Source organism: Protopterus annectens, chromosome 11.part0 (genome assembly GCF_019279795.1).
Source record: "Protopterus annectens isolate FY-2018-M chromosome 11.part0, PAN1.0, whole genome shotgun sequence".
NCBI lineage: Eukaryota > Metazoa > Chordata > Ceratodontiformes > Protopteridae > Protopterus > Protopterus annectens.
Window position 1 is genome coordinate 1145592129 of NC_056745.1, and position 15936 is coordinate 1145608064.

Consider the following 15936-nt stretch of genomic DNA (forward strand, 5'->3'; position numbering starts at 1 on the left):
TTTGGTCCTGTCCAAATAAAATCGGAGTTGCCTATGAACATCAAGTTTGGGCAGCATGTGTTCCATCTTATTTGTGTATTTAGGGAAGACAATGGGCAATTCAATAAACTGGTTGAGATTTGTCTCTGAAAACCTTGGGTAAAAATGATGGATTAGTTCTGAGTGAGACTCTGCCATTATGGAAAAATCAGATAAGGAGGTTTGATGGTCAAGGCCTGTAACTCAAGAATCCTCCGAACAGAAGTGATAGCTATTAAAAATATGGTCTTCCATGTGAGATATTTCAAATCACATGATGAAGTTGGTTTCAAAAGCAAGTAATATAATTTGGGAAAGGACAACATTTAGATTCCATGGCATGGCTGGAGTTTTGATGGGTGGTCTCAAGTGAATAGTACCCTTGAGAAAGGCTTTAGAGAGTCGATGTGACATGACATTAGAACCTTGGACACCAAGATAAAAGTTTGAGATTGCTGCTAATTGAACTCTAATGGTAGCTGCAGCATTCCCCTTCATTGAAAAGTTTAGTCAGAAGCTCCAGAATGGATGACATTGAAGCTAGGTATGGATCAATATCATTCTGAGATGCCCATATAGAAAATCTCTTCCATTAGCTAAGACATAACTTTCTGGTAGATGATTTATGAGAGAACGTTAAAATATGTTGAGCCTCGGCTGAGAGGATGTGAATCCTGACTAGGTTTGGAATTGGAGCAGCCAAGATGTCAGTTTGAGGGAGTGAAGAGAAGGATGAAGAGCCCCCGATGAATGGGTCAGAAGATCCTGAACTGGGTCCGGGATCCAAGGATCTTCCAATAGATGGAAGGGAAACTAAATTTGACGAGGCCAGTAAAGGGCTGTTAAGATTATAGTCCTTCCCAGAGTCTTTGATTTCTGTAATACTTTTGGTATTAGAGGGAAAGGAGGAAAGGTATAAAGGAGACCCAGGGACCAATTGTGCACCAGTGCATCCCTTGGGGCATCCTCCAGTGGGGGAATTAGGGTGAAGTATCTGCTGCATTTCATGTCTGTTGGGGTTGCAAAGAGATTGCAGCAAGGCTGGCCCCATCTGTGAAAAATCCTTTCCGCTACTTGTTTCTTTAGGGACCACTCGTGAGGCAAAAGAATTGCCTTGCTTAGCTTGTCTGCTATCACATTGGATTTCTCTGGGATGTGTGTTGCTATCAGAAAGCGCTGGGTGGAAGTAGCCCACTGCCATACTCTCGGGTCCTCTCAACACAGGGAATAAGATTTAGTTCCTCCTTGTTTGTTTATGTACCAGACCACTGACATATTGTCTGTCTGAATTGCAAATGTTCCCAGAGGGAGAGAGAGTCTTGAAAGGACTGTAATGCTAGGAATACTGCTCTCATCTCCAGGACATTAATATGCAGATGAGCCTCGTGCTTCTTCCACATGCCTTGGGCTGTTCTTCCCTGATAACGCTCCTCTCACCCTATCAAGGAAACGTCCATGGTCACTGTGGCTATAGGAGTGGGTAGAACAAATGGACGGCCTAGAGTTAGTTGTTGGGATATCAGCCACCACTGAAGGTCTTTTTTGCGTGTATTCATTATTATGATTTGGTGTGACACTGGAAGTTCCTAAAAGGTCCATTGAGAGAACAGGAGCCACTGAAGTACTCGCATGTGCATCTGACTCAGAAGAATGGCAATGATCGCTGCCACCATCGTTCTTAGCGATTTGAGTGCCATCAAGACTGGGGCTTTTATCTTTGGAAGCAGGTCCAGGATTTGTTTTCGTAAAGGACAAACTCTTTCTGGAGGAAGGCTTAAGGTCATTCTGTGTGTATTTAGTTCTGCTCCAATAAAAACGGTCTGTTGCGATGGTGACAAGGCAGATTTCTCTGAGTTTATGGTAATCCCCAATTGATTGCAGAGATTTAAAGTTGTGTCCTTTGCATGTCCCTTGTTTGTATGAGTTGATGCCTGGTGGTGGCAGTTAGGAGCCAGTCGTCTAGATATGGTAACATCTGGAATCCCAAATGTCTCAGGTGACTACTGTCATGCATTTGGTGAACACTCTGGGGGCTGTAGTGAGACCAAAGGGCAGAGTGAGAAATTGATAATGACTGGCTTCCAGCCGGAAGCATTGATGATCCCTGGATGGTCTGTCTATTTTTATGTGGTAGTACGCATCCTGGAGATCTATCGAGCACATCCAATTGTCTTTCCCCAGTAAGGGGAGTATTGACTGTAGTGTGACCATCTGGAATTTTGTCTTTTTTACTGACTTGTTTAGTCTGCTGAGGTCTAGAATAGGTCTCCAATATCCCATTTTCTTTGGAACCAAAAAGAACCTTGTGTAAGTTCTGGATCCTCTTTGATCTGCTGGGACTGGTTGGATGACTCTCTTTTCTAGCAACCTTAGGACCTCTATGGCTGCTTGTTCCCGGTGACTGGGTGGAACATCTGGGATTTTTTCCATAAGAGGGGGTAGTGTGGTAAAGGGGATTGAGTATCCACCGGATATAATACTTTGTACCCAGCTGTCTTTTCTTATTTTTAGTCTATCTAAATATCTAACAAGTTAGCAAGAATGCACTAAGAAATGCACTAAGAAAGGCTTAATTATTATAAAAAGGAAATGTATTATTATACTATCTAATTTAAACTTTCTAACAAGTTTTAAAGACAAAAAAAGCAATAGCTTTCACTGGCCAGAGCTGGTGAACATCCGATCAAGTTGCAGCTGCAAACAAGATCTGAGGGAAGATCAAGGTGCATCATGGGATAGGGAGTTGGCCTCGAGCTGGTTGAAGAACTCAAGCTTTTGCAGTTGGCTGAGTCAGAGCCAATGATTGGCTCCGAATTCATCAGTAAGAATGAATGGCGAGATAGAACAACTTCACATCAAGAAGTTAAGTACTCACCATAATGTTCCATCTGTGTTGCCCATTCCCATTCTTCAACTGATGGTTCAGATCCAATTTGGCCATTACTAAAGCTCAAGCTAATCAAAAGGCTCTTGAGCATATCACTTACCCATAATGCACCAACCCTAAGCTACCTCAGATCTTGCTAGTTTTACCAGAAAAAAAATAAGTTATGTCTTACCATAATGTTCCATCTATGTTTTAGATCTTTGTTCATTCATTACCATTAGGACCTCGATTCCATCCTTGGAACTGATACGGCTGTTTCCAAGCTCGTGCCAGCCAAATACTCTCAGCTAAGGCCTACCCATAATGCCCCTCTCCTAGTTACTTCAGATCGAGTTTGCCCACCCTTAGATAATAGATGTAGTAATAGAAAAAAATAGTAGGAGGCTCTGTCTGAGCAAATACCCTAACCAGGAGTTCCTAAAATCCACCAGGAGTCCAGGCAGGGGGAAGGAGGGTGGGAAGTAATGAATGAACAAAGATCTACAACACAGATGGAACGTTACGATAAGACATAACTTCTTTATCTGATGTTGTAAATCTTTGTTTATTCATTACCATTAGGACCGAGTCTCCAGCTACTTGAGTCCTAGGTGGTCCTAAGGAAGGATATTCCTGTGCACCATAGAACCAAAAGATGCTCGTCCTCTGGAGGCCAAATCCAATTTGTAATGAGATATAAAGGTATGAGGTCTTGCCCATGTGGCTGCTGTGCAGATATCATCCATAGAGGCTCTGGAATGAAATGCTATAGAAGTAGCCATAAAGCTGGTAGAATGAGCCTTTATTCTGGAAGGTAAGGATAGCTTATTCTGTTGGTAGATAAAGGTAAGGATGTTTCTAAGCCAGAAAGATAAAGTCACTTTGGAAACAGGTTTACCCAATCTGGGTCCTGCAAAGGCCACAAACAATTGATCTGTTTTCCTGAAAGATTTAGTCCTGTCCAAATAACAACGAAGCTGCCGTTGCACATCAAGGGTGTGCAAAAGGTACTCCCCTCTGTTAGAATGCTGAGGAAAGAAAACTAGCAGGTCAATTGATTGGTTAATGGAAAAGCCAAAAATGACCATGGGCATGAAAGAAGGGTCAGTATGATGGGACACCCTATCCATGTGGAAGATCAAGTAAGGACTCTTGACACTCAAAGCCTGCAGCTCAGATACTCTTCCCACTGAGGTAAGTGCTACTAGAAGTAAGGTTTTCCATGACAAAAATTACAAATCACATGAATCAAAAGGAGAAACTTTGAGAGACTGAAGTACCAAAGTCAAGTCCCAGGGTTCTAAGGAAGGCTTGACCGGAGGTTTAACATGTAATACCCCTTTCAAAAAGGTCTTGCATAGACGGTGAGACATAATTGAAGAATTATCAAGATCATTATGAAAATTGGCGATAGCTGCTAAATGTACAGTGATCGTCGAAGCTGAGGCTCCTGCATGCAAAACAGTAGCCAGGTATTGTAGGATCTTTTGAATAGGCATAGAGAAAGGGTCTAAGTTCTGATCTTTGGTCCAAATAGAGAACCTAGTCCATTTACTAGAATAAACTTTCCTAGTGGAAAGTTTGTGTGAAGCCAGTAGAATTTCACAAACAGGAGATGGGATGTCAGGCAACCTGGCACTCACTGGAAGTGAAGGAACCAAACTGTGAGCTTGAGACTGTGCAGGTTTGGATGAATCAGTCCCTGAGGATGAGATAACAGGTCTTGGGAATGATCCAGAATCCACAAACTGTGAATCAGATGAGGCCACAGGGAAGACCCGGTGGCCAATTGTGCATTAGAGCATCCATCGGTGGTTCCTCCGAGGGTGTTCAGGGCAAAGTAGCTTCTGCATTTGTAGTTTAGGGGGGGAAGCAAACAGGTCACAGCAGGGCTTGCCACAGCGTTGGAAGATCCAGTCTGCTGTTACAGGGTTGTGGGACCACTCGTGAGGCATCAGGATGTTCCTGTTCAGATTGTCCGCAATAAGGTTGGAACTCCCGGGAATGTGTGTTGCTATAAGGAAGCAGTTGGAAGCTATTGCCCAGTGCCAAATCCTCATGACTTCCCGACACAGGGGGTAAGACCTGGATCTGCCTTGCTTGTTGATATACCAGATGACTGACATGTTGTCTGACTCAATTGCAATGGTCCCAGAGGGTAGGGACACATGGAACGCTTGCAATGCTAGGAGAACTGCCCTCAGTTCCAGGACATTTATGTGCAAATTGGCCTCCATGAGGGACCAGGTGTCTTAGACAGTCTTTCCCTGGAAATGCCCCCCCCCCCCGGAAGCATCTGTGATCACTGTGGCCATGGGCTGGGGAAGACAGAATGGTCGACACCAAAGATTCGTTTGTGGGTTCATCCACCATAACATTTCTTCCTTGCAACGGTTTGAAAGACGTAACATGTGGTCGAATGGGTAAATTAGCAATGACCATTGTGCGGAAAGAAGCCACTGTAGGAGTCTCATGTGCAGTCTCGCCAGTGGTACCAACATAATGGCAGCCACCATGGAGCCTAAAAGTTGCAGTACAAGACATGCTGGTACATAGGTCTGAGGAAGAAGGTTTTGGATTTGGTGTGTTATGTTCGAAAACCTGTGAGGGGTGAGAGAAGCTTGACAGGATGTTGTGTCAAAGACCATGCCAATGAATTCCAGTGTCTTCATTGGAAACATTGAGATTTGTCTTTGTTGACTGTAATCCCCAAGCAGAGAGTGAGACCTTGAGTGTAAGAAGATTCCTGGTCGGAGCGGTAAGGAGCCAATCATCTAGATAGGGAAACACCTGAAATCCTTGTAGTCGAAGATAAGCTACCACAACTGCCATACATTTGGTGAACACTCGAGGGGCTGTCGAGAGACTGAATGGCAGTGCCCTGAACTGGTAGTGATTGGCTCCCAGCTGGGAGTGGAGAAACCTCCGGGAGCGGTGATCCATCTTTATGTGGTAGTACACATTCTGGAGGTCTATAGAGTACATCCAGTTATCCCTCCCTAGGAAGGGAAGAATGGACTGTATCGTGACCATCTGGAAATTTTGAAGTTTCATAAATTTTTTCAATAGGCTGAGATCCAGGATTGGTCTCCAGTCCCCTGTCTTTTTTGGCACTAAAAAGAACCTTGAGTAAAACCTGGATCCTGTTTGGTCTGGTGGTACTGGCTGGATGACTCCTTTCCTTAACAGCTTTTCTATTTCTAAGGCTACTAATTCCCTCTGATTGGGTGGTACATCGGGGATGGGAGTTAAATCGAATGATATTTGGTAGCCTCTGGATATTATTCTCTGCACCCAAACATCGGTAGTAATGAGATGCCAGGCTGGTAGATGCACAAAAAAATGACCATCGACTGCTTCCAGAGGACAGCAATCAGGCCACTGCTAAGGAGTGCTGGTAGAGTCTGCCAGAGAAAGAATCTCTAGCGCCCTGGTTACACGGACCCCCCCCCCTCTACCCCAAAAGGGACATCTTCCATATGAGTTGCCCCTCTGCCCCAGGGCGATTGTTCACCACAAGTATCACAAAATGGTCCTTCGGATTTCCTGAACCACATTTTTCCTCCCTTCTGGTTCCTGGAGTAGGACCTCTGGGGGTTGGAAAGGCATATGCCCACAGCAGACAAGATCTTTCCGTCTTTCGCACTACATGTAAGTGTGTCTCGTACTTTGGGTCCAGAAAGTGCAGATTCATTGTCAGGTGCATTGATGAAGTAAGATTTAAAGGGGTCTGCGAAGTCACACAACCGCATCCAAGCATTATGTCTCATGACAACACCTGATGCGGCAGCTCGAGCTGCCCCCTCAATGGAGTGAGATATCAAATGCATCAAGGAGTTCGAGATGGATTCAAGGGTAGCTAGCTGTGAGGCGACTGTATCACGCACCTCATCAGGCAGTACCCCACCAAAAGGGAGACATTTCAGAAATTATGTCTCTTTGGAGACGAGTAAAGTGTGCCAGATAATACAGAGACCGAATGACGAATGTTGCTGAAGCATAGGTCCATTTCCCTAGTCTGTCCATGGTCTGGGACTCTCTGTTCAGAGGATGGACGGTGGAACTATCTTCTGCCAGTTCCCTCTTGGTGGCCGCCAACATGACCATAGAATCAACTGTCATCTGCTAGGACCAGTGGGGCTGGTCTTCAGGTGTAGATAACATTTTTTGCCTGTCCTCTGAGGGACAGGTTCTATGTTGTCCGAGGCCTTCCAGGCAGGCTGCACAATGATTTTAACATGGTCATCTGCCAGTGGAGTCACACAGGAAGTAGATGGCTGGGCATGGAAAGCCTGCAGGAACACCAATTCCTCAGAAGAAGGGTTATAGGACTTCTAGTCTCTCTGCTGCTTGAGGATTTCGAGAATGTCTCCGAATGATATGTCATCTGGGGAAGACCGTGGGGACCCTTCCCCCTCATCACAATCAGTGTCTTCAGTAGTAGATTCCTCTGGTGAATCAAGGTGCTTCCTCTTGCACCATTTTGTCTGGGGTGGCTCCCCAGTGGGATCTTCTAAGGAGGACTCCGGAGAAGGGGTTCCCTTCAAAGAGGGTTCTTGTGACTCCTGTGCCCGGGGTCCCGAAATATAGGGTTGGGAGAGGTGCATGCTAGGGGAGGGTTCTGATACTGATGTCATTGGTGCTGACTGCAAGTCCACTACCTGTACAGTAGGCCCACCTGAGGAGGGATGGGAGTCCGGAACCGAGAGGGACAACCTCGGAACCGGGTCACACCTTGCCATGAGGAGCCCACCTCCAGGTGAGGAGCTGTGAGAGAACTGTAAGCCATCGGAGCCATGGACATAGACAGCACCAGCGATGAAATAGATGCCAGGCTAGGTACCAAGGTACAGATGGTCTAAACACTGCTTTGGGAGAGCATCAGTTCCACCGAAGCCAATGCAGCAAGGGTGGATGGTGCAGACAGGGAAAACACTGCAGTCGGAACTGAGACAGTATGCACCGGAGTGGAAGTATCTTGCCCTTGGCAGGTATTTGAGTTTTGGAGCCGATGGAGCCAAAGAAACTGTCGGCACCTTGGCTGGGGATGGTGCCGAAGCAGGTACAGTCATCGGAGTTGATGTTGGATCCAAGGATGGCACCAAAGTCAGTGGTGCTGAGGTCGAAACAGAAATAGGGATGAATATCATGGACGGCACCGAGGAAGAAGACACACAGCCTGGTGCCGAAGAGGTTTGCGCTGAGGGCGCCGGTGAAGCATGGAGCTGACTCGGCTCTGTAACTGATGGAGATGTAGAAACTGAGTGACTCTGTTTGTCCTTATGTTTTTTGGTTTTTGGAGGGGGTGAGACCTCCGACCCAGATAGAGTCTCTGAAAAATGTGTCTTGAATAATCCATTTTTACTTATGTTTTTTGGTCTTTGGAGGGGGTGAGATACCAGACCTAGATAGAGCCTCTGAAAAAGGTGTCTTGAGTAATCCATTTTTCCTTATGTTTTTTGGTCTTTGGAGGGGGTGAGACCTCTGATCCAGATAGAGCCTCTGAAAAAGGTGTCTTGAGTAATCTGTTTTTCCTTATGTTTTTTAGTCTATGGAGGGGGTGAGACTGCCGACCCAGATAGAGCATCTGAAAAAGGTGTCTTGAGCAATCCTTTTAAGATGTTTATTTTTACGTTCTGCTAGTGTACAATTACTAAACCTAGCACAAATGTCACAGTCAGCTTTAATATGATCCACGCCCAAACAACAGACACAACGAACATGTGTATCTGAGTTAGGCATCTTATGGCCACACTTGTCATACTGTTTAAATCCCAACTTAGCTTTGTCTGACATAGTAAGGCAACAAGGCTATCCTATAGAAAAATTAAGGGAGAAAATACCAATGATGTTATTTTAAAAAAAATACCACTAGCAAAAAGAAAAGGCCTGTCAAAGACAGGAGAGAGGGACAGTACCAATAAAGGTAACAAATTAAATTACCAAGGAAAAGGGTAGAAAATAGGCTTAGGTTATAGGCGACAGTGAGAAAAGGCTAAATTGACTAAAAATTAAATAATTTTGAAGAGAAACTGTCTTAAAATGAACAATTTTCTACTTAGCTTTGAGACAGATGGCTAGCACATCTGACTAGGAAAGTGGCAAATGAGATCTGAAGTAACTAGGAGAGGGGCATTATGGGTAGGTCTTAGCTGAGAGTTTTGGGCTGGTGCGGGTTTGGAAGCGGCCGTATCGGTTCCAAGGACGGAACTGAGGTCCTAATGGTAATGAATAAACAAAGATTTTCAACATCAGATGAAATGTTTAACAACAGAAGGAAGACACTGTTGCAAAAGAGAGTAAAATCCCATGTGTGGAGGAGCTCCCTGGTCAGCCTCAGTAAGAAGCTGCAATCCCTGATAAAATCCTCCAAAGTTAGTTATGAAAACAAAATTGCCACTGATTCTAAAGAAAACCACAAAGCATTCTATAGCTATGTCAAGAATCTCAATGGCAACACTCAGATCTGCTCTGAGTTACAGCACAATGGCATTAAATATACAGACCCAACTGATATTGCCAACATCCTGGCAGATAGGTTCAGTGCTAACTTTATCCCCCTCTCACCCCCTAAAGAGTCCATCTCTATACCGGAAGAATGCAAAGTTCCTGTAATCATGGCTGCACAGGTAAAACCCACACTCTCCAAAGCCAAGAACACAGCATCCATGGGACCAGACAACATCCCAGGCTGCGTTCTACATGAACTACAGAACGAACTGGCACCCCACCTAAGTACCATGTTCAATCATAGCCTCACCTCTGGCTTTGTGCCTGCTGAATGGCGCACAGCGACGTTTATCCCACTTCACAAGGGGGGAGCCACCATGGACCCCGGGAACTACCGCCCCATTAGCCTGACGAGCCTGGTCTGCAAGGCCATGGAACGTATCATCATGGAACTTATAAACAAAGACATTGGTAATCTCCAAACTCTGGACCCTACCAAGTTCGGGTTTGTAAAAGGCAGATCATGTCTCCTAAACCTGATAGACGTCTTTGAAGCAGTCACCAAAGCCGTAGGCAAGGGTAAGGTGGTTCACACAGCCTATATAGATCTTGCCAAGGCTTTCAACACCATCCCTCACTCTGGAATTATAGATAAACTCACTAAACTAGGTATAAATCCCTATGTCACAAGATGGGTTGCCAACTGGCTCACTGACAGAACCCACACTGTGAAATTAACAGACTCCAAATCCGACTTCAGACCAGTGACAAGTGGAGTACTACAGAGTTCAGTCCTGGGTCCTCTCCTGTTTGGTATCTACTTCTCTAAAGTACAGGCTAACACAAAAGGTGTATGGCTAATGAAGTTTGCAGATGACTGCAAACTAGGAGCCTTAATCAAAACTCCTAACAATGTGAACATCCTACAAAAAGGCCTCACTGAGACAGATGCCTGGTGTCAAAGCCATGGCCTCAAGCTCAATGCCAAAAAGTGCATTGTCATCCCTTTTGGTAAAAACTCTGTAACCATGAACTACAACATAGGTGGTAGTATACTTAACACCGAAACTGTGATGAGAGACCTTGGGACACAGGTGGACAGTAGTCTCTCCTTTGATAATCACATCACCACAGTAGTCAGGAAATCCTTCTATGTGGCACACCTCATCACAAAAGCTTTCTCATCCAGAAAAAAAGAGGTCATTGTCCCCCTCTACTCATCAGTCATTAGACCCATTATAGAGTACAATGCCCCTTTTGGTATGTACCTCACAAGACATCTACAACAACTGGAAAGGTTGCAGAAATACCGTCTCAAAAAACTCCAGCTTTACTCCATTGCATATCGCCTACTCAGAGGTGATCTTTGCCTAACATACAAAGCTATGTCAAACCCAGAGCTGTTGGACATGCTCCACTTAAAGAAATCCCAATCCCTCCAAGCTACACGCTCTAGGGACCTAAACCTTGTCACCACAATAAACAGAACATGTGGGAGGGATAGATTCCTGTCCCAAAGACCTCACATACTCTGGAATAATCTACCTATCTATATCAAACAAAGCTCATTAGCACTCTTCAAGAAAAATCTTGATGACTGGATGGGAAATAGGAAATTCACCCCAGGGATCACCTCTGTGGCTCTGCTCAACAGTGGCACAGGAAAATAATTTTCTTGGGTGGCAAAAGACAGGATACCTTTTTGGCTGTGCTTGTATAGGTCCCAGAGCCAATAGCTTAGTACCTACCTATGAACCTATGCATAAATATAGGAAATGTAAGACTGCATGTGCTCAGTAAAGGAAAAAAATATATCTGGAGCTCAATACAAAGGACAATGATGTTCCTGTAACAGCTCATTCATCCAGGAGTTTGTGAATAGAAGGACGGGGGCTGGTGGGTGGGAAGTTGAGGAAGAATGAAAATGGACAACACAGATGGAATGTTATGGTGAGTACATAACTTCTTTATCTGATGTTGTCAATTCTCATTCTATCGTCAACTGATGGGACAGCGTCCCTAGCTACCTACAATCCCGAGTATACTCTAAGGAAGGATATTCCTGAGCACAGTTGAACCAAATGATGCTCTACCCCTGGAGACCATATCCAGTTTGTAGTGAGGAATAAATGTATGGGGAGTAGCCCAAGTTGCTGCTGCACATATGTCATCCATGGAAGTTCTGGATAGAAAGACTGAAGAAGTTGCCATGGACCAAGTTGAACGTGCTCACACTAGTTTTGGTAAGTTAATACCCAATTTGTTATAGATAAATGAAATACAATCAGTTAGCCATCTGGCTGAAGTAACTTTTGCAACTGGTTTACCCAAATTCAATTTTGCAAAGGAAACAAACATTTAGTATGTTTTTTCTGATTCCTTAGTTCTATGCAAGTAAAAATGTAATTGTCTGTGAACATCCAATAAATGTAACATGTATTCGCCCTTATTTGCAAAATTAGGAAATAATAGTGGCAAACTGGTGAAGATTAGATTCTGACACAGCCTTGGAAAGGAAGGAGGCAGTTGTTTGAAGCATTACTCTATCCTTGTGAAAGATCAAGTAGAGAGGTTTTGAAGACAAGGCTTTAATCTCTGGAATTCATCTAGCAGACATAATGGCTACTAGAAGAACAGTTTTCCAAGTAAGATACTTAAGCTGACATTTAGCTGCCGGTACAAGGGGGGAATGTATTAGTGCCTGCAGTACCAAATTAAAATCACATTGGGGGGTAGGGGTAGGGTCCTTAAATGGGGGTCTCAAAAGGAGAGTGCCTTGCAAGTATGTTCTGCACAATTTATGAGAGTCTACTGAAGAACCTTCAAATCTAATGTGAAAATTTGATTTTGCTGCTAAAAGTTCAATGGTTGAGGAACTAGCCCCTTCTTTAAAAAAGTAAAGCTAAAAACTCGAGTATGATATGTACAGGAGTTGAAAATGGCTCAACATGATTTTGTTGTGCCCAGTAAACAAATCTGTTCCTTTTACTTATATACAGTTTTTGTGTCAAAGGTTTATGGGAAGATAAAAGTATATATTGGACAGGGGAAGTGAAAATTGGTTGTCTGGCTATTAATGAAATTAAAGAAACCAGGCTGTCAGACAGAAGTTTGAGATGTCTGAACGGATCATGCCTGTCGGGTGAGACAGGAGGTCCAGAGTTGGATCCAGAATCAGATCCAGAATCCAAGGTTTGTGAAGTAAGTGAGGCCAAAGGAAGAGAAAGCAAATCTGATGGGACCAGTAAGGTGCAATGAGGATGACTTTGCTCTTCAACCTGGCAGCTTTCTGTAGAAATTTTGGAATTAATGGAGTTGGTGAGTAGGCATAAAGTAGGCCGGGGGGCCAATCATGGAGTAGAGCATCCCTTGGTGATTCCCCCTGTACGGGGATTATGGCAAAGTAGTTGCTGTATTTGCTGTTTAGGAGAGAAGTGAAAAGATTGCAGCAAGGCTAATTCCATCGATGAAAAAATAATTTCTGTCACTTTCTTGTTGCTAGACCACTTGTGAGGTAGAAGAATGTACCTGCTCAGTTTGTCTGCTATCATATTGGACTTCCCAGAATGTGCTTTGCTCTGAGAAAGCCATTGGATGAGATCACACATTGCCACACTCAGACTGCTTCTTGACACAAGGGTTATGATCTGGTCCCTCCTTGTTTGTTGATGTGCCAAACTACTGACATAATGTCAGTTTGAATTACAATCATCCCTGAAACAAGAGAATCCCAAAAGGCCTGCAATGCTAAAACACTGCTCTCATTGCTAAGACATTAATATGCAACATGGCCTTTTCAGGGGACCCAATGCCTTGGACTGTTTTCCACAGAAAATGTCCCCCCAAACTAGGAAGCATCAGTGGTCACTATGTCCTTGGCCTGAGTGGGAATGAACAGACAGCCTTGTAGAACCTGATCTGATTGTATCCACCACCTGAGATCCTCTTGCATGTCTGAGTGATTCAAATCTGAGTTGATATGGGTTGGCAAAGTATCGACCATTGTTTTTCTAGTATCCATTGGAGAATCCTCATATAAAATCTGGCTAAAGGTACTAAGGTTATTACCTCTGACATTGATCCTAGAGCTTGAAGGACCAAGTGGGCTGAAATTTTGGTACTGCAGGCTATTTTTCTGATCTGTGATCTGATAGTCTGTACTCTTGAGGGAGGTAGTGAAGCTACCAAGAACAAACCACTGATAACAACGTGAAGAGTGAAACAGTTTTAATATCCAAAAAGAACGCAAAGCTTTCAGGTATGAAATACCCTTCCTCAGTGCTGACAATACACAATTCTAATAGCACACCTTTTAAGTCATAAAAATTAATTACACAGCCAATACAAACAGAGTAAGAATTTCAAACATTTAAAGTCATATCATGTAAAAATATATCATTTATATCAAGACCCTAAAAACATAAAGTGTATAAACATAAAAAATAGATAATAAGAATACTTCCTATATAAGAAATGCTTTTTATAAAAAAACACTTGTTACATACTTAATAAAATAAATTTCATAAAAATAGCTTGCTTTACCTTAAGCACAGGCTTAACAGAAACAGCCTGGTTTATATCAGGTATGTGATCTGCTCGTAAGCGCAAAATCCAGTTAAGTTCCTTATTCTCCAACTTAGTATTTATAGCACCTCTTCTCACTGATTTCACTAAGAAACTGCACCAATTTAAGGAATAGGCTATGTTATAAGGATATGAAAAATGACACTGATGGGAATAAAATAATGAAACAAGTGACCTTTATGTGCTTTAATTGTTGTTGTTCTTTCATAGAAAAAAGCAATATTTTTATACATCCTACAACAGGCATTACCTTCACTTTTAAATGTTATGCCACCTGTAATAGTTGTAATATTATTTATCTTGCAACTTACACAAAATGTGCAAGTTTTTATGTCAGTAAATCATAACAACACTTAAAAGACAGAATTATTGAACATAATTCTGACATCAGGTGGTGAATTATGAATAATTCCCTTGCAAAACATGTCGCAGAAAACACTACACATAATTTCAAATTTAGGGTTATTTAGGGTTATTGAGCTATTAGTGAAATCAATGAGAACAGATGATATAAATACTAAGCTGGAGAATAAGGAACTTAACTGGATTGTACGCTTACAAGCAGATCTTGTACCTGGTATAAACCAGGCTGTTTCTATTAAGCCTGTGCTTATTATCTATTTTTTATGTTTATACACTTTATGTTTTTAGTGTCTTGATATGAATTATATACTTTTGTATATTTTTGTATATGACTTTAAATGTTTGAAATTCTTACTCTGTTTTTATTGGCTGTGTAATTAATTTTTATGACTTAACAGGTGTGCTATTAGAATTGTGTATTGTCAGCACTGAGGAAGGGTATTTCATACTTGAAAGCTTTGCGTTCTTTTTGGATATTAAAACTGTTTCACTCTTCAAACTGGTATCAGTGGTTTGTTCTTAGTATTTGATGTACTTTTTCCACTGAACCTTCACTCCAACTGTGTTTTTGTTCTTGGAGGTAATAAAGTTATCACTGATTTTGTGTTGAAAACTGCTACTAAAATTCCAAATTTTGAGTTAGTTGTAGTTGAAACTTGTTTATGGCGATTCCCAGATGAGAACAAGTCTGAAGAACCAGATTTCTTGCCCTTATCAAGAGATGTCTGGTTGGAGTGGTAATGAGCCAGTCATCTAGATATGGAAACACCCAGAATATCTGCAGTCTCAAGTGAGCTGCTATTACTGTCATGCATTTGGTGAACTCCCTGGGGGCTGTGGTGAGACCAAAAGACAGAGTGCTGATCTGGTAGTGACTGGCTCCCAGATGGAAGCATACAGTAGATACCTTCTGGATCGTCTGTTCTTCTTTATGTGATAGTATGCATCCTGAAGATCCAGCAAGCACATCCAGTCATCCTTGCCCAGAAAGGAGAGAATGGACTGAACTGTGATGATCCGAAACTTGGTATGTTGAACTGATTTGTTCAAGTTGCTGAGATCCAAAGTTGGTCATCAGTCCTCTGTTTTCTTTGGCTCTAAAAAGAACCTTGAGTAAGTTCAGTATTCTATCTGGTCTGGTGGGACCTCTTGGATGACTCTCTTTTCTAGCAGATTTTGTATCTGAATTGCTGCTTCTTCCCTCTGACTGGGTGGAAGATTGGGGATTTTTTTTTGAGACTCGAGGTGGGAGGGAAAAGGGTATTGTATAGCTTTTGGATATTATCTTCTGCACCCATTTATCTTTTGTTATGTCTAGCGAGGCTCTATGGTGCATAGATAATTGACCCAGATTGTCTCCAGAGGTGGACAATTGGACCTTCTTTTAGGAGTGCTGGTAGGGTCTTGTCAGAGGAAGAATCTCTGGACCCCTGGTTCTGTGTGCCTCCTCTGTCTCGGGGGTGGCGTTGATCACTAGAGTTCCCCCTCTGCCCCCAGGGGAACTTTTTCCATGTGTGTGTTCTCGAAGGACCTGAATACCAGAGACTTAGTATTTCTGCGTTGGTTGCTGTCACTTGAGGACTGATGTCAGGTCATCAGTGGTATAAAGGAAGGCATCCGACGCCATTACAACAGTTTTTCTTGCCCTAACCTGT

At 43.0% G+C, this 15936-nt stretch overlaps 1 protein-coding gene across 1 annotated transcript in view; it reads right to left on the reverse strand.

Annotated features, from left to right (window-relative positions):
• The window catches only part of CCDC146 (coiled-coil domain containing 146), a 4019163-nt gene that overhangs the window by 916707 nt on the left and 3086520 nt on the right, over window positions 1-15936 (reverse strand). The window lies entirely within an intron of this gene.